Genomic DNA, 26,951 nt, shown 5'->3' on the forward strand with positions numbered 1-26,951 from the left:
GGCATGGGATGGCCCTGAAATCAGAAATAAACTCAGTTGACATGACCTCAAGTTAAAGAACCAATCTACGACCCAAAGTTGAAAACACAGGCTAGTTTTTGTTTACCAATTCTGGAAAGTAGATAGTATATTCTAGAAATATTTTCATCACAAAACAATTATTAAATTACACTATTTAACGTTATTCTACATAGAAAAATTGCCATGCTCATAGGTCATTTTTTTAAGTTTATAAAAATAATAGTTATCTCAAAAGAAATTTAGAGATCAGAAATAAATTCTAACCTCATATTCTTCTAAAGGCCAGGTTGCCAGTGCTTTTTGGCCCAAAAACTGCAAATGACCAATGAGTATAATAAAAAATGCTCAACTTTGCCAGAACCCCCCCTCAAAAAAAAAAAGCCAAATTAAGAATGAACTGCCATTTTCTGCTGAATAAATTGTCAATTTATTTTCTTTTTAAAATTTAATACTCAGTGTTGTAGAGGTTTCTAGAAAGTGAGTACCTTCTTATACTCCTTGTTTAAAATTGTTATGCCATCCTGGATGAAAAGAGGACACTATTTTGCGAAAGTCTTCAGGACTTTCACCATTTGACCTAACAATTTTATTTCTGGGAATTGATCCAAAGGAGAAAAGAAATATTAGATGTAGACTGTGTACAAAGTGGTTCATTGAAGTAATATTTATAGCAGCAAAAGAACAACCCCAAGAAAATTAATAATAAAATGTCCTCTATGGCTTTCAACAAATTGCCTCAGAAGCCTTTAACCCTTGTTCTGCTGTGAAAATTCCTCCTCACAGGAAATACAAGCATTACTCCTGCCTGTGACTTCGTGGTTCTCTCTACATATTTCCAGGCTTCTCTGGCCCCATGCACCAAAACCTTTCTTTCACTTCCTACAGTTCACTTCCTACAGTAGACTGAGAGTCTTACAGAACACAAATCTTTGGCTCCTCAGAGCCACGGTTATGGAATGACACAAAGAGACAGTATTATAAATGATATTGATGAGTACTTAAATACACTAAAAATCATGCTAAATACTTTTGATGTAATATTTCATTTAATGCTCACAAAAATCTTACGCTTTAGATGCTTTTATCATTTCCATCTTAAAGGTGAATAAATTTAGGATTAGCAGTGAAGCTGAGATATGAGCCTACGGTTATCTTGTCTAAGGTTGAGACTCTTAATAATTATAAAGACCTAAAAAAAAAAAAAAAAATCTAACTCAGATAACCATGTGCCAGGCATTGTATTACATGCTTTATAAGGATCTATTAAGCTTAACAACAGCTCCATAAGATGGAGACTATTATTACCCCCATTTTATACATGAGAAAATAGTCACAGAACAATTATAAAAGTTGCCCCAGGGTTTACAGCTAGTGAGTAGCAGAGCTTGAATGAAGCTACATCCATTACCCTTTTCTGCCTTGGGAAGCCCCTACCATCTGTACAATGCTTTGATAATTTATAACATATGCTAAACTTGTTTGGTTCATTTAGAGAAAAATCTTTCTCTGAAAACTCTGTTGCTGAAACACGAGATGCCAGAGCAGCAGACACAGTAGAAAGCAGGAGAAATGCCATTTCTAAACACGAAGAGCTGTATTTCTTCCTCAGCATCCGGTGAATCAGTTTCACCCCCTATCATATGTAGCATATTGAATATCTCACCATATAGTTGGATAACCTCAGTTTCCAAACACAGCCCAGAGGATGACTTCATCCTCTGTTCCTTCACTGGGAACACGCTCTTCTCTTTATACTTGAACATGAAGTCATCACAGTAGCCTGCCAGTCGTACCCCGGCTCACTACTTCTGAATTTCTAGAATCTCTGTCTTGCATGACTAGGAATAATAACTCAGCACCTGCTCTCAAAGTGTTAAAGCGCCCAATGTTCTCACCAGGAGGAAATCTGTAAAATTCAGACATGTCACCTTAGGATCAGTAAGGTTTTATATTCAAAGTTTTGGAGACTAACAAGATTTGATTACACCCTAGACATCTGCAGTTTCAACAACTGCAGGAAAGCAGTTGATGAAATATCATTACAACTGTAAATATGCGCATGTGAGTAGGTGAAAGAAAGATTATAGTGGTCTTCCTATTGAATTGTGACAACCCCTCATGACTATAGGGCCATGTTTTTCAACTTTTTTCATCTCATGGCACACATAAGCTAATTACTAAAGTTCTGTGGCACACCAAAAGCTATCTATATATATATTTTTTTTTTCTACCTATCTGATAAAAAAAGTATAATTTCGATTGATTTACAGAAAAAAAAGAAACCATACTGATAGTAATTATTTACCCTTTTTGTTCCTAAGTGACTTCTAAAAAAAATCAGATGCCTATATTTGTATATGAGGATTTTGATACCAAGAATTAACAAGTCAGACAGAACCATATTATGTGACATTACCAATAAGATGCAACTCTATTATATGGCCTATATATTTATGGTTCAAGACAAGGCATTCATAACAGACGGATATTGTTGTATTGGCTGTTGTCATTTTTCTATTTGACAATCTATGGGAAAAAAGGTCAGTGCCCCTGACTGAACAGTCAGGTATTGCATATTTTAAAATTCTGTAGCACACTGGTAGAAAATCACTGCTATTGGCCCATATTGCCCAACAGAAATGCTTTCCTTTTATTTTTATTCTTCTATTTAGTAATTCATTATTTATTTGATAACTGTGGTGTGCCAGGTAGTTTGTCAGGTGCCAGGAATACAAAACTGAGCAAGATTTTTTTTTCTAAAAATTAACATCCTACAGGGAAGAGAGATAGACAGTTAATCAAACAACTGCCATACATATAAATGCTATAGTGGACAGCTAGATAGGGAGTTGTGAAGATAATACAGACAGAGTGACCAACTCCACTACAGGAAATAAAAAAATGGTGGGAAAGGGAATTTCAGAAAGTGGGAATTACATGCCAGTGGTCACAAAAGTATGAATAAGGCTATGTTTTGAAAATTATTGGTAGTTTAGTGTGTCTGAGGCTGACAGCCAAAAGTGGCAGTAGATTATGGCAGAAGAAAATGCATCACCTTGTGGGTGATGCTGAGAGGTATAGACTTAATTTATACATCTCTAGGGTATTCACAACTATTTATTCTCAGAATGGGAGAACACAGAAATATGGATGGAGAGGTAAAAATAGAAAAGTATTTGGTAAAAATGCTAGCTGTGAAAGAGGAATAAGAAAAATAAGAGTCCCTGATGACTAACTCTTTAATCATGTGTATTATTTGAATTTCTGTGATGAGAATGTACTAATGTATCATGAATATAATAAAGACAAATACAGAGTAAACTATTTTTTTAAAAGAAGAAAATAAGGAAGAGCATGAAATATGACAGGCCCAGGCAAACTAGAAATGGAGACAGTCAAACAGAATATTAAAAAAATGACAAGCAGTTTCTAAAAATACATGAGATTATTTTTACTATAACCAAGGATGGGGACCAGCGAACAGATAACCGTAGTACAGAAGGGACTCCAGGAAAGGGAGAAGATTGCATGAGGGAGTCAGAACAGAAACAAAGGGTATGAAGAGGGTTTTAAGGGGGATGGATGAGATAAAGTTTGTAAAAAGACCAAGCCAAATGGCCTGGAAATGTTGGTTTTTGTCCCTTCTTCCCATTGTCTTCCTGCTTTTGTCCCCTGCACATGTTCCCTACTTGGCTTTACTTTGTTTTGAATATTTCCAACAGTTTTATTCCTTGGCTTTGGTATCACTTTCTTTTCATTCCTCCTGCTTTTACTCTTCTTGTCTAGCTTCTTCTATTTCCTAAGGCCTGCTCAGATGGAACTTTCAGATCTCACCTGTCACTTTTATGTCTTCTCTCTCAGATATCCTGTAGTGTTTATGTTGAACCTCTCTTGTAGAACATGGTTTTCTATGTACTCCGTAGATGTGTTTTTGTTTGTTTTTTTCATAACCCATGTGGGGCCTATTTCCAGGATTGGTTCAGAGGTGTCTTCAGTAGTGTGTGTTCAATGAAAGAAAGAGGGAAGGATAGAAAAGAGCACAAAAGGAAGAGAAAGTTCCTTCTCTCTAGGTTGGTTTTACTATAAAATTAGAAATTTGAGGACAATATTTATTTAATGCATGTGTCTCTTTCCAGGGGTCTTACCTTTAAAGGGTTAGGTGGTAAATCAGAGATCATATATTTCTCCTTCAAAAACAACAACAATCTGGAGACAAGAGGAACGTACACACACCATAACCACACACATACAGGCACGCACACACACAACGAGATTATTATATTAAAATACAAATAAGCAGGGAAAAGAAGAAAGGAAGGACAAGAAGAGCACAGCTTTTGGAAACTGACAATCCCACATTCTAGCCTTGATTTGCAACACGTAACTCAGCAGACTTGAATACTTCACTTTACATTTCTGAGCCAGGTTTTTTACCTGTACAATGAGGAGTTTGGTTAGAGGGCTAGAGTCTCTACATTTTCTTGATAGGACAAGGAGAGGGAGTGCAAAGCTGTGACTAGTCTTTCTGAGAGAGGAAAGTCAGGTAAGAATGTGTGCTCTGAGTGTCCAAGTCCAGATCCATCCCAGACGCCCATTTCTGAGTTTGTCCCCTGTTCTTACTTGCTTCTTTTATAAGACAAAAAAAAAAAAGAAGAACAAGTCTTTGCATATTCTCCTCCATACAAGCTGGGAATGGAAGAAAGTGAGTAATCTAAACAAGAGAGGCTACGGGCAGGGCTCATGCAGCCGCAGGGTGGGTGAGCAGTAGGGTGGGAATGACTTTCAAAGAAGCAGAGACATGGCATAGCAGAATGTCCTCAGTTCCTTGGGAACATAGACCCTCACATAATGGTTTTTGAAGAGTGAATTGCAGGTATCCTTGACTGAAGCTTTTCAGAAACAAAGATTCATGGACTGCTAAAACTAGATAGGATTTAAGAGTCCACCTAATTGAAAAAGAATAACTCAAAAAACATCCAAGAGCTAAAAAATAATTACAAAGTTCATTATCTTTCCAGCTAAGGGAACACACCACCAGTTAAAAAAAATCAGTGACAGGTTTATTGAGAAAAAGATCAGGGTTTTTAAGTGCTAGAAATAGGAGGTTCATTGTGATTGAGGTTCATTGTGAAAGACTGAAAATTTGCACTCTGAATGAGAGAGAAGTAGTTTATAGGTCTATACATAGTTGGGCAAAGTAAGTCACATCATTCATTGGTCAGGAAAGAGTCTTCTGTTAGGTTTAATAGAGCAGGAAAAAGCAAAGTCAATGATCCATTATTGGCTCACTTGATTCCACTCTGTTATAATGAAACAGAACTGTTTCAGTATTTCCTAGGCTAGTTTTTATGTAAACGCAAAGCTTCCCTTTTACACAGTCAAACCCTTTCATTTCAGAGATGGGAAAACCAAGACAAGAAATGGAAAAGTACTTGCTTGGCTTGAACGGCCTCATCTCTGTGTCAGAAACCAGTTGTTTTTAACCTCCATGCCAGCCTGCGGCATTACTTTGATGGACCCTTTCCCAGCCCTGCCCTTCCTGACATCTATTCTTCTTTGTAAACTGGAAACTTAATTTGTGCTTTTGTATAAAGGAATTTGAAATTAGAAATGAAAATTAAGTGGTCTTCTACAAGAAATAGTAAGACTTCCAATTATCTCAGTTGGCCAACAAATATCAAGACAACCACACGGCAGGGCTACTATAAAGAATTAGCAAGCTCTAAATGAGGTGAGGGGAGGGATGCACTAGATGCCTTTTAAAGTGCCTTCAAAATCCAAAACTTTCTGATAGAGGGATTGTGAGCCTCATGTTACCATTATCTCAGTATCTTCTCTACTATGTGAGTATTAAGAACAGGGATGGTGATTTATTCACAATTCTCTGGGATGTAGCAGGTGTTCGAAAAATTCCCGTTAATGGAGTGAACATATAAATTGTGAAGCAAACAATTGGAAATCTCTTTGGAAGGACATCTATCAAGAGTAGCATGTGTTATTGCTCTTTATTTCCTTTTTATTATAAAGAAACTTTCAGTGCACTGTGGTCTGAAAAGTTACAACTTGCTTAACTATTTTAGCTCTTCAATTTTATTGGAGGCAAAGGGAAGCAATGACTGTATCAGAAAGTCCAGCAATAAGACTTAATGACTGGTTCCTTACTAAAAATTTAAGGTTGAGGAAATCAAATTTAAAGAAATATTTTTGATTTTGAGAAACATATACTAAAAATCCTAAAACTGTAAAATGCCTTAGAGGTAGTCTCCCTCCCTCATCACCCCACCTCCCATTGATTATAGAAATGAGTAACTTCAGACCTAGAAAAGGGATATAATTTAACTCAAGTCTCCAGATCTCCAGGTCTCAAAAATGTAGAAATGTTATCAGTCCACATGACCATAGGGTGTGATCTTTCCTAAGATAAGAAAGATTTATTCCAGTCTTTTCCTGCCTGGGGAAAGCTTCTTGATTGCAGACAGACTCTTGGGATGCCATTTACGCACACTTCTGACACTGAAAAGTATTGGCCATAACGCCCCTATATCCAAGAAACAGCTGTTTCGTTTCCTCTAGTTCTGAAGTTACTTCCTGACTCATTCTCTCCCCAAACCCAGTATGAATCCTTATCACGGTGCTCTTTAGCCAGTGAAGATGTAGCTGCTGATAGGATTCAATCCTCCAGGGGTTTATGGCCACAAAGCTGGGCAAGGGAGATGATCAAAACCTGTTATCCACTGCTACAGCATTCCTACTCACCTGTCACACCCCATGAACTAGCCAGGAGCAAGTAGATGTCCTGCCTATGTAAGTGGTAGCTTGAGAGGTCATGGGAAGGTTTCAGTTTACAGCAGGTCACTCTCCAGCTCTAAATGCTTATTAGAGAGATAAAGCTGTTTCCTGCACCACATTACTCTTCACTGGATTAAGAATCTCAAAACATTAGAGCTAAAAGGTACTTTGCAGGTCATCAAGTATTAATTCCTCACTCTACAACTGCAGAAATGAAGTCCCAGAGAGAGGAAGTAAGCCTCCCTGAATCACACATGTCCAAAGGCAGATGAGGTTTCCTGAATCCTGGAATACTTTCCACCATACTGTGCTGTATCCATCAGCAACAGAATAACAAAGTGGCCAACCTACAAATCTACCTTCTTATAGGCGGTGAAACTGAGACACTGAGGTTTATTTAATTTTTACCAGATCATACGTCTACTTAGTGGCAGAGCTCATCCTAAAACAAAATTCCTTCACCTAAAAATTTGAGGTCTGTTGATGGGTTTACAGTTTCCAAGAATTGTTTGTATAAAAACATGTCAAAACTGTGTGCAAATGTGTACATTTTTTCTGAGAGCTTTGATAGCTTTCTCTGGATTTTCAAATTATGATCTTTCTGAAAAATAAGTATGTTTTAGATCCCTGCTCTTAATGGCAGTTTGGTATTTAAAAATGTCTTAAGGTCATACACAGAAGACGGTTCTGCCTTAAATTATTGGAGCACTCTTCCCAGTTCATTTATTTGTTAAAGTAATATTTATATAAATGAGTCTGCTTTAGATATTATTAGCTACTTTATGGGACAGGCAGTTGAAGAAAGAGAGGAAGGTAGATACTGAAAACAGGGTGTCGGTTTTCTAAACTTTTAAATAATTTTTATATAAAAATCTTTGTATTTTTATCAGTGAAAGTCTTTGGGTATTTCATCTCTAATGTATTGGTAATCCTTGGTTTCTTTCCTACTCCCTGGCCACTCTGAATAACACAAACAATGAAATATTTTGAACCTAGAATGAGATGACGAGTTTAAATCCAAGGCTCTGCTACTTGCTAGCTTTGTACCTTGGAAAAGTTGCCGTTTCAGACTTCCAATCTCTTGGAAAACCTTTTCAGTCAAATAAAACATAATGCTCTCTACTACATGAGTGAAACCAACAATGTATATAGAACCCAACAAAGATTGTATAGAGCATGTTTTTACTTAACCTGCAGGTTCACCATCAGTTTAATGGGGGTTAAGCTATTCAGGAGAACAGGATTCTGGCTTTGACATTAATTTCTTGTTTTGCATTCTTCTTCATCCCCCATTTTATGACTTCTGTTTCCTTGTCTGACAATTAAGGCAGTTAAAACAAAATTGTTCTTTATTTATAGCTCTAACATTCTGTGGTCTCTCCAGCTGTCAATGAAGCCTCATTGGATCTGTAGACATTGTTATTATTGCATGATTCCTTCACAGCTTCACCCTGTAGAACTTCCGAAAGAGATGTTTCTTTGCATTGATCTTGTATGATACTCTTACTGCCCAAGAATTGAGTTCCTCAAGAAGGAACCTAAACTTGGCTGGAATAGGGAAAATGAGGAATGATGGCTTAGGTTTGTTGTTGGCATTCTGTTGTATTTTTCCTTTCTTTTGTCTAGATCAACTCAACCTAGGTATTATTCATTTTTATACAATACTTCTGTTAATGCAGCTTCAGATCATCACAAAACTAATTTTAGAAGTATATATAACTCTTTTGTGTGATATCTTATATATGTTTTCAACTAGATTTAGAATGTGTACATTTCCATTCCTTATCCCCTACCTCTGGTAATCAGAAATCTGATCTCCATTTCTATGAGCTCAGTTTTATTTTAAGTTGTTTCCTTAGGGAATTGACATTTACTTCAACAAATGTGAAATACTTCTGAAATACTTTTTGCTTTTGCTTTTAGAACATATCCTTTGTTTTTGTATTTTTGTTTTCTTTTCCTTTTCTCTTATTTCATTCCTTCTATTTTCTAAGTTTTCTTACTTCAGCCCATTCTTTATTTTTTCCTTACCTGGCTTTATATTTTCTTTGTATTTTTATCTTGTGTTATTTACTTTCTTCCTTTTCCTCTTCATGCTTACATTTTAAAATATAGATTATACTTCGTTCCAACAGGAATGTGACATAACTTACAATACAATAGACTGAAAACAAGCAATGGTCATGGTGAAAAAATAGAGCCTTTCTTCATTCCATAAATATAAATAAATATTATGTTATTATTAAATGGAATTTAATAAAAAACACAAAATATATAAATGCATTTTATTCTGAATTTGAGAAGGAAAAGACTCTGAGCAATTAAACAATGGGAGAAAAATGTATGACTACCACAAAATCGCCAAATCAGAAAGCATTTGCTAAGATATAACATCTATATATGATTAAAATACTCAATTAAATGGGTATAGAAGAAAAGTACTTCAACATAATGAAGGCCATGTATGACAAACCCTCAGCTAATATCATATTCAATGATATTAAAAACTGAAAGCTTTTTTTCTAAAATCAACATCATTTAATAATGCTTTCTAGTTTTCAGTATATAGGTCTATCACATTATTTGTTAAGTGTATTTCTAGGTATTTTATTCTGTTTGTTGAAATTACAAAATAAATTTTAAAAATTTATTTTTCTTAAATTTTATTTTTAGTATATAAGAATGCAGTAGATCTTTGTACACTGATTTTTGTATCTTGCAACTGTACCAGATTGGCTTCTTGTTTCTAATAGTTTGTTTTTTTGGGGGATGGAGGGAGTGGAGTCTTTAGGGTTTTCTGTATATAGAATCATGTGATCTGTAAAAAGCGACACTTTTACTTCTTTATTCCCAATTGGGATGCCTTTTATTTCTTCTTCTTGCCTGACTTCTCAGGCTGGGAGTTCCAGAACTATGTTGAATAGTTCATGAAAACATTTATTTATTTGCAAAGATATATGCATTCCTATAGTCACTGCAGTGCTATTTATGGTGGCCAAGGCATGGAAACAACTAATTGTCCTTCAGTAGATGATTGGATGAAAAAGACCTGGTTTATGTGTACTATGGAGCCATAAGAAAAGAAAAAAAGTACTGCCACTTGTGACAACATGGATGGACATTGAGAATATTACACTGAGCGAAATAAGTCAGGCAAAAAGAGTTAAGAACCCTATGATTTCACTCATATGTGGGATATAGAAATTAAGAACCATGTAATTTCACTCAAAGATACAGACAATATGGTGGTTACCAGAGGGAAGGGGATGGGGATGTAGTAAATGGTCAATGGAGCTAGATATACGGTGATGGAAGATGTTTTGACTTTGGGTGGTGTACACACAATGCAATATACAGATCATGTATCACAGAAATCCACACTTGAAACCTACATAATCATGTTGACCAACGTCACAATAAATTCATTTCTTAAAGTTTAGGAAAAAGAAAACACTCTAGAGCTGCAAGAAGAGGCAATGACACTGAGGTATTGCAAACAGTATCCATGCACCTATGAGTGACTGACCTGTCTACCAAACTCAAGCTCATCATATCCATCTCTGGGAAGATCTAGCTTGAATTAAATTATTGCAAGGTGACCTTCAGAAAGTGTATTAGAAACTATTTAATATGATCTCAAGACCAGACTTCAAAAAAATTGTACAAAAGAAAATATCTTAACTTATCCTCCCCCTCAAAAAACAAAACAAACAAAAATGAAAAAATAAACAAACACAAAAGAATCGCCATTGTTCTCAGCTATGTTACAGGTACCTGTTACATACAATATTTGACTTATGGTCCTGTCTCAAGCTTCCACTTGCATAGCTTCATCGGTAAAGTGATAGGTATAGATAAAATGGCTACTCCCCTGACTCAAGATTTTTTACAAAAGAAAATAAAGCATTTTATAAAGTATATGCATTGTAGTGTTCAACTAAATATTCAAATTATTTGACCTAATTCATTAAAGATTTGTTACCTTTTTATATATTTATATTCCTCAGAACAATTTTGGGTTTTCAGCAATAGAGGTCCAAGGAAATGCTTTCCCTTAAAATACACATTAATTAAAACCAAGGAAGAGGAGAATGAGGTCTGACAGATTTTCTGTATGAATTAGTAAAATACCTGAACCATAATCATTTATTTGGGGAATGATTATATAGCTAAATATAAATATGGTTTAGCATTAGTAATTAACAATGTATTTTACAAAGACTGGAATACCATGTATGTCACAAAAGGAATCACTGAACAAAATTGTAGAGAAACAATTATTTTGAATTTGTAATAATCTAAGGAGTAAGAGAATTTTCATATATATTAGGCTTTTGCTTTTTTGCTTAACAATGGTTAGCAACACAATGTAATCAAGAAGAGCACAAAACTAGAATTAAGATAAATAATAGCTCTCTGATCATTGGCTGTGTAACCTTGGGAAGATTAATTAACCTTCCTGTGCCTGGCAGCCTCATTTATAAAATGCGGATGATGGTAGTAAAGCTAATATACACCTACCACACAAGGTGATTGGGAGGATACAATGAATGAATATATGAAAATACTTAGAACAGCTTCTAACACCTAAACAACACAATCAAAGTTTTAACCTTGCTATGTGGCCACAAAGTCTTACAAATGAAATATATATTAGAAAGAAATTTACACATATAGATATATGAAGACTCTCTATGAGCTTTAGGAAATTCATATCCCAGAGTGTCTGGGACTGTGCCACTTTTATAGGTTATCTCTTCCAGAATATTGATGTAAGAAACAAAAAAATTGGCTAAGAAAATAGTCAACACATATTATGAATATATTATGCCAGTTTTAATAAAACTTTTATTTTATAATAGTATGAGATTTACAGAAAATTGTAACAACAGTACAGCAGGACACTATATACCTCATACCCAATTTTCCATATTATTAACATCTGACATTTTTAAAATATATTTGCCACAATTAATCAGTCAATACTGATACATCATTTTATATTAAATATGCCATATATTTATAAGGTCTGTCCAGAAAAAGTCCAGCCATTGTTAATATAACAGGAACAGTTTGCTCAACATCGATGTAACCTGGCAGCCAAAGATAATTGATTGGAATACACATGCATGAACAATGATGACTTCACTGTCCTAGTTCTTGGGGGCAGTAGATGCCATGGAGTGAGCATATGTACTATGTGGCCATTACATTCAAAATGACTAAGCAAGTATAGCAACAAATCTGTACCAAATTTAACTTTAAACTTGATCATTCCTCTGTGGAAACTATTCAGATGATTCAGAAAGGCTTTTGGGGATTATGCAGTGAGTGCAGTGCAAATAAAAGTGTGGCACAAATGCTTCAAAAACAGTCGAGAATCTGTTGAAAGTGATCCACATTTTGGAAGGCCTGCAACAAGCAGAACATCTGAGAATATAGAATGAATATAAGCTGCAATCAACAAAAATCAGTAACTGACAGAGAGAGAACTAGAAGCTGATCCGGGGACTCCAAAAACTACTGTGTCCAAGATTTTGATGCAGGATCTAGGCATAAAACGTGCTGCGGCTTCTGCTACCAGAGCAGAAGGAGCATCTTTCTGCAGTTGCTAATGACTTGATTCAAACTGCTACTAATGAACCAGATTTCCTCAAGAAGGTTATAACAAGAGATGAATTGTGGGTCTATGGCTATGATCCAGAAGTGAAGGCCCATTGTCCCAGTGGAAATGGCCTGGTTCTCCATGCCTGAAGAAGGTGGGTCAAAGTTGCAGCAAGATCAAGACCATGTTAACAGTGTTTTTTTTTGATTGGGAAGGTGTTGTCCATTATGAGTACACTCCTTCAGGCCAAACAATTAATGAGGAGGACTACCTCAATATTCTTCTTCAGCTGAGAGATGTAATACAACAAAAACGGCTGCAGCTATGAGCAACTGGTGATGGGCAGCTTCATCATGACAACACACTGCTCATGCATCACATCTTGTGCAGAGTTTTTGGTAAAACATAAAAATCCCCCAAGTGACTCAGCGCTCCTACAGCCCAGACTTGGCACCCTGTGACTTTTAGTTTCTCCCAAAACTAAAATCACCTTTGAAAGGGAAGAAATTTTAGACCATTGATGAAATTCAGGAAAATACAATGGGCCAGCTGGTGGCGATTCCAACAAAGAATTTTTCAGAGGGTTTTGAAGAGTGGAAGAGACACTGGGAGAACTGTGTGAGGTCCTAAGGTTCCTGCTTTGAAGAGGACTGAGGTGTCATTGTCTAATGTACAATGTTTCTTAGATCTTGTATCTTCTTCAAAAAATGTCTATATTTTTCATATTACATGACGTAATACATTCTGGGCTTGTATTTTAATCAAATTATTTTATTTTTTACTCAATGTCTTTTTCTGTTCCAGGATGCCATTCAATACCACATTATGTTTAGTTACCATATTACTTTAGGTTCCTCTGTGCTGTGACATTTTCTCAGATTTTTCTTGATTTTTGATGAACTTGACTGTTTTAATTGCATATCAGATATTTTATAGAATACTGTTCAGTTATAATTTGTTTATTTTTTTCATGATAAAATGGGGATTATGGTTTGGGGGAGGTAAAATGACATTTTCATCACATCACATTGAGTACATACTATTAACTTGAATAATCACTGTTGATGTTAATATTGGTTATGGGGCTGGTGAACTTTTTATCAGGTTTCTTACTGTAAAGCTGTTCATTCCCCACCCCCTTCCCACATTTACCCTTTGGAAGCAATCCATTATGTACAGCCCACACTTAAGGAGTAGGGAGTTATCTTCTACCTCCTTGAGGGTAAAGTATCTGCACAAATTATTTGAAATTATTCTGCATGGGAAATTTGCCTTTTCTTCTATATTTACTTATTTATTTAATCATTTATTTATATGACTATAAATTCAAAGATATTTATTTCATGCTTTGGAATATGAGTCAATACCACATTATTTTGTTGTTTAAATTCCTCGGTTTGGGCCATTGGAAGTGTTCAGTCAGTTTCTGTGTTGCTTTGACATGGTTTCATTACTGTCTGAGTATGTTTGGTTTTTTGTTTTTTTTTTAAGATTTTTTTGTTTAGTTCTTCCTTAATTTATGGTTATACAATATGTTCCAGGCTCATCTTGCATGTTTTCTGTCCCAGACCTAGAGTCAGTTGTTTATTCAAAGATCCTTGATTCCTTTTTTGAAAAAGAATATTATAAACCAAGATCTGGACATTGCTGCTGGGGTTTTATTGCTTCGAGTCCATTTCAACAAACAGAGCAAGGAAATATGTATACTAAAGTATTTGCAATATATCCTGATATCTGTAACTTTTATCCAATACCACATGATCATATTAGCTTGCTCCCGTTGTTTATCCGTATCCTCCCATGTCCCATGGGTCTTATATGTATTCTTTTGCCAATACCGAGCTGTCTTGATTACTGCAGCTTTACAGTATACCTTGAAATCATATAGGGTCTTTCAATTTTATTTTTCTTTGCTGTGCTGGCTATTTTATAGCTTTTGCCTTTCCACATAAACTTTAGACTCAAGTTACTAATATCTAAAAAATTACTTGCTGTGAAAAAGAAAATGTGTTCCAGGATATGATGGACAAAGAATGGTTAAGAAAACATGAATCAGTTGGTTTTGGCCAGAAGATATATTTATGAAAAGACACTCGATCATGTTTTTAAGGGAAGAAGTAGATATTCTATGAAGTCAATGACTTTTCTAGGCATGGATAAGACTGTGGATGACAACATGCAAAAGCTGAAGGCTCAGTGTTTAGGAAATACTGCGGTAAAGTTGCCATTACCTCCTGGGGCTTTTTCAGAACTCTGGAAGAATCAGGAAGCATTCAAGCATTTATACTTTGAAGAATTCCCTATATACTATGACACCATGGGTGATGGTTACATGGATAGAAAAGGCTATTTATATACATGTCCTGAGTTGATGGTGGTAAATATTGCAGGGATTTCTGCAGATGCCATTGAAGAGTCCGTCCTTCCCTGTGGCTTGGTGGCTGACTGTGCTGTTGTTGGCAAGGAAGAACATTTGAAAGGTCATCTCCCTTTATTGAGAAACTAAGAAACAAATTTTAGAAGAAACTGTGAAACAGATTACACAGAGCACCAGCCCTGTGGCTACTTTTCAAAATGCCATGTTTGTCAGTTACTCAAAACTAGATCTGGCAACATTCCAGGTCAGTTCTGTCTCCCCTTGTCAATGGCAAACCTTATTAGGTAATGCCTACAGTTGAAGACCCTAGCATTTTTAGTAACAAAGAGGAAATGTTTAAACAGGCATGATAACAGTTTTTTTAGTCAATCTGGGTCAATTTTCTAATTGAAGTCAAATATTTAAATTACTTCCCAAAGATAAATGTTTAAATAGATTAAAAAATAACTTGCTGTGATTTTTATTGGGATTGTGTTGAATGTACAGGTCAAGTTGAGAAAAATTGACATCTTGACAATACGAGTTTTCCAGTCTGTGAACCAAAAATATATCTCCAATTTTTCAGATCTCTCTTGATTTTTCATGAGTTTCATAGTTTGCTTTATGTAAGTCCTGTATTGATTTGGTTAGACTTATAGTTAAATATTTCTTTTTGGTATTATTGTGAATTGTTTAAAATTTTAATTTCTAATTGCTCATCTCTGATATATAGGAAATCAACTTTACATAGTAACCTTACATTTTGTGAACTTGTTTTACTCATTAGTTCTAGAGCTTTCTATAGATTCTTTGAGATTTTCTACAAAGACAATCATGTCATCTGTGAATAAAAGCAGTTTCATTTCTTTCTTCCCAATTTGTATGCATTTTGTATGCTATTCTTGTCTCATTCTACTAGTTAGGGCTTCCAGTACAATTCTGAATAGGACAAATGAAAGAGAACCCCTTTGCCTTCTTCCCAATCTTGGGATCTTAAAAAGTGTCTGGATTCTTGCCATTAAATATGATATAAGCAGCATGTTTTTTGTAAATATTCTTGATAAACTTGTGGAAGATGTCCTTAATTCCTAGTTTCCTGGATGGTTATTGGATATTGTCAAATACATTTTCTGCATCCATTATTATGATCAAATAGATTTTCTTCTTTAGTCTGTTCACATGGTCAAATAATTTTTTAAAGTTTAAATTAAAGTGTCTTGAGTTTCAATAATTTTTTCCCAACTTCTTTATCTTTTGCGTTCCTCAATTTTTTTCCTCGGTTAGAGCTGACATTTATTTCTTCATTTAAAGCAGGAGCTATAAATTATACTTCATAGAGGGAGATAGAGTAGTTAATGATATTTTTCTAAAGCCAGGATGCCTGAGTTCACAGTACAACTTTACGTTTTAATTAGCTATAAAACTATATATATATATATATATATATATATATATATATATATATATATATATTACTCTTTCACTTTCTCTATTTGTAAAAATAGACTAATAATAAAACCTGCCTTGTTATGGGGGTTAAATATATTGACACATATAAAGTTTTTGGAACAGTTATCTGCATATAGTAAATTATACAAATATTTTTTTTTTATTATTGTATCTTTATCACTCACATTGGTTAGTACATTACTTTGCCCATTGTAAGTAAAGGCCTATTGCTTTTACTTATACCAAATGATAATTAGATTATTGCTCAAGGTACTTTTTTAAACAATATTTGATTGCATGATATCATGTTTTATTTAGATACAGAACTATACTACTGTAGACTTGACAATGTGTAATAGATGAATATCAATTATACTTGTCTCACAGAATTTCTGTTGGAATAAAAAGGAACAGTAAACATTAATACAAGGAGATTCAATTAAACTATTATTGAATACCTACTAAGTGCAACCATGGTAATGCCCCAAGCACACAATGAAATGGCCAACATGGTTTCTTCTTTGACAGAACTTATAGTTCTAGTAGAAAAGACTAATTTTCCTGTTTGTTTTTTAAATTAATAAATTATTTCCTTCACAAATCACAGCACCTCTTCTGACCCAAGAGTTTCATGTTCATTGACTCATTTTAACACTCACAACAAGCCCTCTGAAGTTCTTTTAATACCCTTATATTTCTGAGCCTTCAGTTCTGTCTCATTGGTGTGTATATGTTTTTCTGCCAATAACATACTGCTTTGATTATTGTAGCAATGTAGTATAGCTTGAAGTCAGAGGTTGTGATCACTCTGTTGTTGTTGTTGTTGTTTACCTCATGATTGCTTTCACTATTTGATATCTCATATTAATTTTAGGATTATTTGTTCTAGTTCTGTGAAAAATTCCCACTGGGACTTTGATGGGTTTTGCATTAAATCTGCATTGTATTATATTGCTTTAGGTAATAATGTTGATTTTTCCAATCCAGGAATACAAAATATATTTCCATTTCTTTGTGTATTCTTTAAATTCTTTCAACCATGTCTATAGTTTTCAGAATATAGATTTTTCACTTTCATTGTTCTATTTATTCCTGAGTATTTTATCAATTATTTTTGCATTTATAAGTGAGACTGTTTTCTTCATTTTACCCTGATATTTCATTGTTAGAATATAAGAATAGAATGGATTTTTGTATATTGATTTTCTAACCTTCAACTTTATAGTTTCAAATAGTATTTTGGTTGAGTCTTCAAAGTTTTCTACATACAGAATCATATCATCTGTAAATAGTGACAGTTTTACTTTTTTATTTCTAATTTGGATGCCTTTCATTTCTTTCGCCTGATTGTTATAGCCTTCATTATGTTGAAATATTTAACTTCTATATCCATTTTATTGGATGTTTTAATCATAAATGAATGTTGTATCTTGCATATCAAATGCTTTTTCTTCATCTACCTACATGATGATATGATATTTTTTATGTTGTTAATATGGTATATCATGTTGATTGATTTACACATGTTGAACCATCCTTGTATCCCTGGAATAAACCCCACTTGATTGTGATGTATTATCTTTTTAACGCCGTGTTGTACTTGAATCACTAGCATTTTGTTTAGAATTTTTGCATAATCATCAGAGATATTGGCCTGTAATCACTTTTTGTGTGTGGTATCTTTGTCTGGTTTTAGTATTAGGGTAATGTTGGCATCAGAAAATGAGTTAGGAAGTATTCCTCCTCTTCAAGATTTTGGAAGAGTTTGAGAAGGATAGGTATTAAATATTCTTTGAATGTTTGATATACCGCACCAGTGTAGCCACCTGATCCTGGATTTTTGTTTTATGGGAGATTTTTTATTATTAATTCAATTTTTTTACTAGTGATCAGTTTGTTAGGTTTTCCAGCTTTTTCATGGTTTAATCTAGAAAGTTATGGGCAACTAATTTTTCACAAAAGTGCAAAAAGCATACAGTGGAGAAAGAAAGGCCTCTTCAATAAATGGTGTTGGAAAATCTGGAAAGCACATGCAAAAGAATAAAACTAGACTGCTATCTGACACCATACACAAAACATAATTAAAAATGGATTGAACACTTGATTATAAGACCTGAAACAATAAAATATATAGAAGAAAACACAGGTACTAAACTAATGGACTGGAACTATATCAAACTAAAAATCTTCTGCACAGCAAAAAAAAAAAAAAAAAAAAAAAACAAACCATCAACAGAACAAAAAGACTACCAATCAAATTGGAGAAGATATTTGCAAATGATACTTCTGCTAAGCGGCTAATACCCTCATATAGCTCAACAACAAAAAAACGAAAACCCGATTAAAATATAGTAGAGAATCTGAATAAACACTTTTCCAAGGAAGACATACAGATGGCTAACCAATATATGAAAAGATACTCAATTTCACTAATTATTTAAAAAATGCAAATCCAAACCACAGTGAGATACTATTTCACACCTGCTCAAATGGCTATTATCAATAAGACCAAAAATAAGTGGTAGAGAAGATGTAGAAAAAAGGGAATCCTTGTAAACTGCTGGTGGGAATGTAAATTGGGCAGGCACTATGGAGAAGAGGATGGTGGGTCCTTGGAAAATTTAAGAATAGAGCTACTTACCATATGATACAACAATGTGTCTTCTGGGTATCCATCAAAAAAAATTTGAAAACTCTTATCCATAAAGACATATGTACCACTATGTTTATTGCAACATTATTCGCAATAGCCAAGATATGGAAACAATCTGTGTCCTTTGTTGATTGGATAAAGAAGAGGTGGTACATATATACAATAGAACAGTAATCAGCCATAACATTTTAATATTGCTATTTGTGACAACATGTATGGATCTTAAGAGTATCATGTTAAGTGAAACAAATCTAATGGAAAAGGAAAAGAACCATATGATTTTAGTCATTTGTGACATATAAAATAAAAAGCAACAAACAAACACATAGAAACAGGAAACAGAATGATGATTCCCAGAGGGGAATGAGGAGAGAAAGAGGATAAGGGGGATCAAGTATATAGTGGTGGAAAGAGACTAGACTTCAGGTGGTAAGCACACAGCACAGTAAATAGATGTTGTGTTATAAAGTTGGATACCTGAAACTTATACGATGTTATTAATTAATGTTACCCAATAAATTTAATTGAAATTTAAAGACATATTCAGGTCACAAAACCAAGAAGTGATTTGAGCTCACTCACTTTTTCCTGACTTCTCTTTGTGTACAAGTCTCCACATTCTACATGCTACTTTGATGTCTGGAAAATATTTTATTAACTTTATGCATGTGAAATTTTAACATTAAAAAGTCCAAATTCAAAGTTTGGACATATGTTTCCTACTCTGTGTTGGATTAGGAGAAGCTGGATAATTTATTCCAATGAGTCTAAAATATTGATTTTGAGTACCAATACCACCAGTTATCTGTTCTGTCTTAAGCAGTGATGTAAAAAATCCAGAAAAACTAAATATCAGGAAAATAGGACATAGCTATGTGTCGTCAACATCAGTTTGATATCTTTGTTATACGTGTGAAAAAAACTCTAGAGCTTGAAAAATTATGAATCCAGATATTTTGACATAGCTTTATGCAAACCAGCATTGATTCTGTTGAAAGTTACCTCTTATTATATAAAGAATTTAAATTTCATCCTTGGGCTGAAAAGAGAAAAAGAAATTGATTACATAATTTGTGCTTTAATGTTAAGTAGTTAATTAAGCTTGGGGTATGATACCATACGAATACATTTGCCAACTTGGATTTTAGGTGCTAAAGGAATGCTTTTTAAGTCATCCCAGTTTTAGAAGTATCTTGATTTAGAAACAGAATTGTTATCTGTGCTGATGCTGTTTGATGACTTATCTGATTATACTGCTGAGTGTATAAATTCCCTTGTACCTCTTATAAATCTTAGTAGCTTAATCTACATGGACATTTGTGCCTGACAAGCCTTGATAAATGGAGATGGAAGGAGACGTGACTTAGGATGGTGATAATGTAACATAGAATTGTATACCTGAAATCTGTATGATTTTATTAATCAATGTCACACCAGTACATTCAATAAAAAAATTAAAATTAAAAAACAGGTGGAATAACAGGCTGTGCAATAATTTGAGGTTAAATGCTTGCCCTAAGCCTACTGTTTTTCTAATTGGGGTTGTTAAATAGCAATTGTAGAAACAGCACTGTGGTGAGCAGAAAATACTAGCAAGATAGTTTTCTGATATGTTTCCATTTTAAGGAATAAGGTTTCTATCAACAACTGATGCCATCATTCACAAATTCTGTTTCAATGAGCATTTACTGAACACTTTACTCTGAGTCAGAAATAGTGTTGCATGTTCTCCAGTACTCTGCCTCATTTGGTTCTCACTACAACACTGCTGTATAGGCATTATTATTATCCACAAATTCCAGATGAGAAATAAAAGCCCTGTATGGTGAAGATCAATAAATAACACATCACTGTTCTAGTTGCAAAGACAGACACTGCAGTATAGGTTAGGTAGCTAGATAGGTATCATGGCTTGAATGTGCAATCATCATTTATGATTAGAGATTCTTGGGAATTATTGATGGAGCAGCCATGACACAATCATATCTTATGTACCCTGATATGGTCAAGGTAAGTCTTCCATTTTTATCTTAATACCAATACACTGTAATGAAAGAGTAGAAAACCCAGTGAACTGGAAACAAGATTGTCTAGCAGCACTAACTTCTCTACTTCTTGAATTTAAGATAGTGAGTTCTTTTATATGCTCTAAATATTCCAGGGTTAATTTCAAGAATAATTATGGTGATGGTAAAATCACAATATCCTATTCTACACATAATAAAATGTGGGTCATATTAATTTATTCCAAGTTTTTTAGAGAGTTAATACAGTAAAGAAGTGATGTTAATAAATTGTAGTTAGGCAGATAACCAAGGTCCACTCAAACCAGAAAATCTGTAATTTGTAAGTCTATAAAAGGTTGTTAATATTGGTTATCAAGTGTTCTAAAAAAGTGAGATGACTTTGAAACTAGAAATCAGAACTATGTTACATACAATGGCAAGATAAAGTTTAGGGCCATTATCTTTCTGTAGTTAATAATAAAAGAGATTAAATAGCAAAGACTCTAAAGACTAGTCTAGTTGAAAACTACTTACTTCCTCCTGCTGCCAGCTCATTAGCTGCTTAGAGTAAGTTATTAAACCTCTCCAGGACTCATTTTTCTCCATTGTGAAAAGGATCAAATAACCTATGCCTGTCTCATAGAGTTAGTGTAAAGATTAAATGAACAACTATATAAAACTAGTTAGAATCTAGCACAGAATAAGTCTCAGTAAATGTTATTGATTGTTATTGTTATTTTTGTGATATATATTATACTTCAAGAAAGCCTTTGTATTACAAGGAGATGGCTCTAGAAACTGCCCCTCATGAGTTACACGTGACAAATAGAAATAAAGAATTTGTCAATTTCTGTGAGGACATAAAGACTATGAAAGCTCCTGTCTTGGTATTTCTAAAATCAAACTAAATAAATGGGTGAGGCTTTTAAGGAAAGGAATAAAACAGAAATGTAAGTGATGCATGTCCAACATAAATAATATTAGGAGAAAGACCAAGTGAATATTGGAAGTCATCTTTCAGGAAACCAGAGATAAGGATGTATGAGAACTGATTTGCAGTCATACGAGGACATATACAGGTGAAGGCAAAAGTTGATTTACAGTTGTGAGTCTGGAAAACAGTATATTCTTGTATTATTTATTGATTGTATTATTTTTCATACAAACAACTATAAATCTACTTTTGCCTCACCTGTATAATTTTTAAGCTTAGCAGGGAATGAATAAGACTAACTATTAGATAATATTCACTTCTATGGAGAATGAAAATGAAAAAGTAAAAAATATCCCTAATTTTACAAGGTCTATACTAAAGAAGCCTAGACTTGAACTTGCAGATATGGAGCCCAGTCCCTTTTCTGGATGGGTTGCTCATTATCTCTATACTCATCTATCTCTTTTGCAAGAGAAATAATAATGTCTGGCACACAGTCATATTCAGTCACATTACTTGTATGCATCATGGAATCTGAACTTTTGATTTGGTGCTAGGATTTTTCTCTTGTTTTCCCATGTAATTGCCTGACTTACCCTTAAGTTGTGTAAGGGGATAACTTTACTGTAGATTTGAAATTCCTGAGTGTGAGTACATTATTTTATGGGACCTTAGAAGTTCCTAAGAGTTCCTAACAGTTCCTAACAGTACAGGGTTGGCCAAAGCACTCTCCTTAAATTAGCAGTAGGGACCTGTGCTTGAGGATCAACCCTGCTGAATTGGCCTTTCCTGAGTACTGTGGCTCTGGAGTTGCATTAGCATGTTGGTTACTAAGCTTCCAATGGATCTCTTGTTTTTTTAGGAACTTCCCTGGGAGAATGAAAGGTTTTAAGTGAATGTGAAACATCACACAGAAACTGTAGGAAAGATGTATTGACAATGAATCTCAACTTTCCAAAAGTTCATTTGAAACCAACTTCCTTCTCAGCCAAAACGATTCAGATTTAAAAACATCCAGGGGCCTCACTGGGACTTGAGAGCATTAGAGGTCTTTTTTCTTGCTGTCATAGATTATCTCCCCATTGTTTCTTGACTTGTTGAGAGGAAGATTTGATTGGTAAGTCACCTCTTCCCTAAGGCCTTAAATTCTTTACACATTCAAAGATAAGTAGGACTCTGACAATACATTCCACAAAGTTCTCTCCCTTGCAAGGATTCCAAGGCAATCAGCCTGTTCCATGCCAACAGTGTAATGGGCAGGGCAGAAGCTAAAGGATAAAGCCCGGGTTGAGTGGTGCTGTGGGGGTTGTCCTGTCTGCTACTCTGTTTTGAACTAGGTAAAGAATCAGGATTGAGCAAAAAGCAGACTTGAATTTGAGTCTTAGTTCTATCATTTGAAATGTGATCTTGGGAAGCCATGAACTTCCATGTTTATTTTCCTCTTCTGTTAAATGCACTAAATATTTCCTTTCTCGAGGTTTTATGGATAATGATGAATATAATAAAATATAATGTATGTAAAAAGATAGTGGAAAATTAATAAATCACATCATTAACAATAGGTGTTGGGCACTGAGTCAGGCAATATGCTATATATTCCATAGTATTTTCACATTTCATCACCTTGCAATTTACAGAATGGGAGCCATTTTCATTCTTATTGTTCAAATGAGAAATACTAGACTTGGTTACTTTCTTTCAGCCAGCTGACTAGAGGTGCAGCCAGAACAAGAACTAGGCCTGACTCCAAAGCCTGTCTCAAATCCATTAACCCCTTTCACTGCTGCTATTTTGTGAGGCCCAATTCAAAGATCTGCCTATATGAAAAAGTTTGACAGTCTGAGTTGGGTTTGTATATGATGGATTGCAAGGAGAGGCAGAGAGAAGAGTTGTTTATGGCTTTCAATAAAAGTCGTTTTCAAAACCTAATTGCTTAAATCCTAAGATAGAGGAAAGCCAGGAAATGAACCAACACTGTGTTTTGGTTACACAGGCATCAATGATACATAGAATTTAGAGCTCTACAACTTGCTCTTGTTCTCAAAAGAGAAGGAAGCACAGGCTCATACATGGGTCTTGATTTATCCAGTCACACAAGTGAGTTGTTGGGAGAACTAAGGCTGAAATACAAGTCTCCAGCATGCCAGCCTACTACACCTTGTGCAACCTCCACCTGGCCTCTAATGGAGGAGCCACAATAAATGAATAGCCTCATGATTTCTAACAAAATTTTACTCATGGGAAGGACCTGATAAATTTACACTTTAGTGTGAATTAAAGGCACTTTGTTGCTACCTGTCCCAAAGAACATTTCTCTGGGTTTCTATTTGGAAAATCAAGCCACACATATCCTCTTTCCACTTACCAAAAAGATTTTATTTACATATTAGGCTAGTCCTGTACAAATAGGCTTGAAGAAGGAAGAATCACAGTGGTGGCAGGAAAGTGGTCAGCATGGAGGAGTGTGTGTGTATACGTGTGGATACCTGTCTGGATGCCTGTGTGTGTGTTTCTGTATTGCTTTGACTTAAAAGGTTATATAGCAAGGTCATATTGGCTAATGGTATTTTCTCCCAGAATAGTCTTTATCTGGCTTTTTTTTTTTTAATTTATTTGTTTGTTTATTTTATTTTTAGAGAGAGGGGAAAGAAGAAAGAGAGGGAGAGAAACATCACTGTGTGGTTGCCTCTCACTCGCACCCCCAACTGGGGACCTGATGTGTAACCTAGTTATGTGCCCTGACTGGGAATCGAACCAGCGACAGTTGACTCGCAGGCTGACACTCAATCCACTGAGCCACAGCAGCCAGAGTATCTGACTTTCTATGTGCTGATATCCAATTAACTTTTCAAACCCCAGTTCTCATCACTTCCTTTGTGAAGCAACCCATAGCTTATAAAGTAGTTTCTGCAGCTTCCTAGATGGCCCAACACTTAAATAACATCTACCCAGTGTTCAGATCTTTGTTTAATTGTCACATCTCAGGGAAATAGCTTGATATTAAGCTCCGGCCTTCCGTATACATTTATTGCACCCTCCGTCCTTTTCTTCACACACCTGTCAGAGTCATGTGAGAGCAATCACTATGTCTGACTGATGTCTGTTCCCCTTGCTAGGCTCGAAGTTTAAGAAGGACTGGGTCTCTTTTGTTCTGAGCTTTGTTCCTCAGGACCTGGAATAGTACTCAGCATAGAAAAGTCACTCGATAAATATTTCTTGTTAAATGAATAGTGTGGCACTTAGTATTATGCATAATTTTTTGTGCTTTGCATGATCATTGAATTTTGTTTTCCTAGAGTTTGTACAGCACTGGCACTTAGTAAATTCTACTTTTTTTTTTTTTTTAAGTTTTAAAACAGTAAACTGAATAGGCTGAAATCCCTTCTCCATGGAAGTTTTATAAATTTTGATAAATCCAGGCAGCTAGACAAATTCCTCAAACTGACTTTTTCTCCTTGAGAGGAAAAAAAAAATTACAGAAATCCAGTGTTCTAAATATTTTTAAAATGCTATAATTTTTAGATTTACATGTATCTTGCTGTATGACTTCCTAGAGGTACTATCCACACTGGTATAATGCTTTTGTATAACACATGGTCATTAAGTATGTTATTTAGTCATTGACAGCTCAGCTTTTTCCATTCTTGAACTATCTGGGAAGCTGTATAGTACAGGCCCAAGGTCTTGGACCTAGGCATCAGAATGGGTTATGGTCTCTGCTCTGTTACTTTCTGGGTCTGTCCTGCAAGCAAATTACCTGACCACTCTGTGCTTCAGCTTTCTCATATATAAAATGGGGATAATAATGAAACCTACCTGATAGGATTGGTTAACTGGGTAATAAGGTTAATTGGTAATAAGGGCTAATAATACACACTGTTTAGTATATAATAGTAGGTTGTAAATAAGTTTGAGCTACTAAAATAAAAGTATCTCATTGTCTCAGATTCTCCAAAAATGTTCTCATAATAACCAATATTTTTATTAGTTAAAAATTTAAGTAATAAAGGACTTTAAGGCAGGAGAATAAGAGGAGCATGAAATCAAGCAGGTATAAGTCACCGGTCTCAACAAGTGCTAAGAACATGTGTTCTAGTTAGTGTGCAATATACAATATATGTCCTCAAGCAATCAATATACATCAAATAATGAACCATTTTATAAAACGATTCCATATGGTGACACCCTAATTTATAATAGGAATGTCAATACCACAAGAATGGTGTCATCATCGTGAGGTTGGTACAAACCTGGAGGGGTCATGCCTCTCACCCATAAGTTAAATCAGAACCACTAATGGTCTGGAGAGCATATAGAGTTCATAAAAACAGATTTAATATAAGAGAAAAAATTATATTTGGAAAACTGAAAAGAAGCTTATTGCTTTTAAGACATTCACTAAAGGAAAATCCTCTTGAGGGTATATTGGATTCTCCAAGTGTGCAAAGGATTTTTCTCATGTAAAAAGGTAGAGAAGAAGACTAGTTTAGGTCTGAAGGGAGAGCATTTACCACTTTAAATTGCTCATATTAGGAATAAAATAGCTGTCTTTTATGGATAAACAATGCCAGCCGCCCTTTATCAGGATTGTGACCCTGAAGCAGGGTCTGGAATATTTGAAAGGAAACCCAAGATTCCCTGGCTTACAGAACTGAAGAAGAATTTATTAATCCCATATTGCCTATCTGGACACCATGTCTACCAAGGCACAGACTTTTCTCACCCTGATCTGAAATGTGCATTTTCAATATGGGGAAAATCTCTATATCACATTGCAATATTTTACAATTATCCCCTGGTTTCAGCTCCACTCTCCCCCAATACAAACAATTGGTGCACAAGACGACAATTATGGCAAACATTATTTTGGCAAGAAAATAGGTCAGCTTGCTATTGTGACCTTAGTCCTTAATTCTGTTTTATGTCCCAGAAACTCTTCCTATCTTCTGCCTATGAGCTTTTAGCATCTTGTGACATCCAGCCAGGCTTCTGATGTGAATGTACTTCTCCTCCTTCTAACACTTATAAATCAGCATTACTTAGACCCTACATATCAGCCAGGAGAATGGTAAAGGTATCTGATATCAAGGAGTACAGCTTATCGCCAGCTTTATTGAAGAATTATAGTTGCTTTTTTA

The 26,951-nt window shown here is 34.8% G+C and overlaps 1 protein-coding gene and 1 pseudogene across 5 annotated transcripts in view; both read left to right on the forward strand.

Moving 5' to 3' along the window:
* Positions 1 to 26,951, forward strand: part of TP63 (tumor protein p63) — a 215,908-nt gene that overhangs the window by 38,613 nt on the left and 150,344 nt on the right. The window lies entirely within an intron of this gene.
* LOC150021072 (acyl-CoA synthetase short-chain family member 3, mitochondrial pseudogene) lies at positions 14,568 to 15,142 on the forward strand (annotated as a pseudogene).

The sequence above is a fragment of the Furipterus horrens genome, unplaced genomic scaffold (genome assembly GCF_987537825.1).
Source record: "Furipterus horrens unplaced genomic scaffold, mFurHor1.1.pri manual_scaffold_1, whole genome shotgun sequence".
In the NCBI taxonomy this organism is placed as follows: Eukaryota; Metazoa; Chordata; class Mammalia; order Chiroptera; family Furipteridae; genus Furipterus; species Furipterus horrens.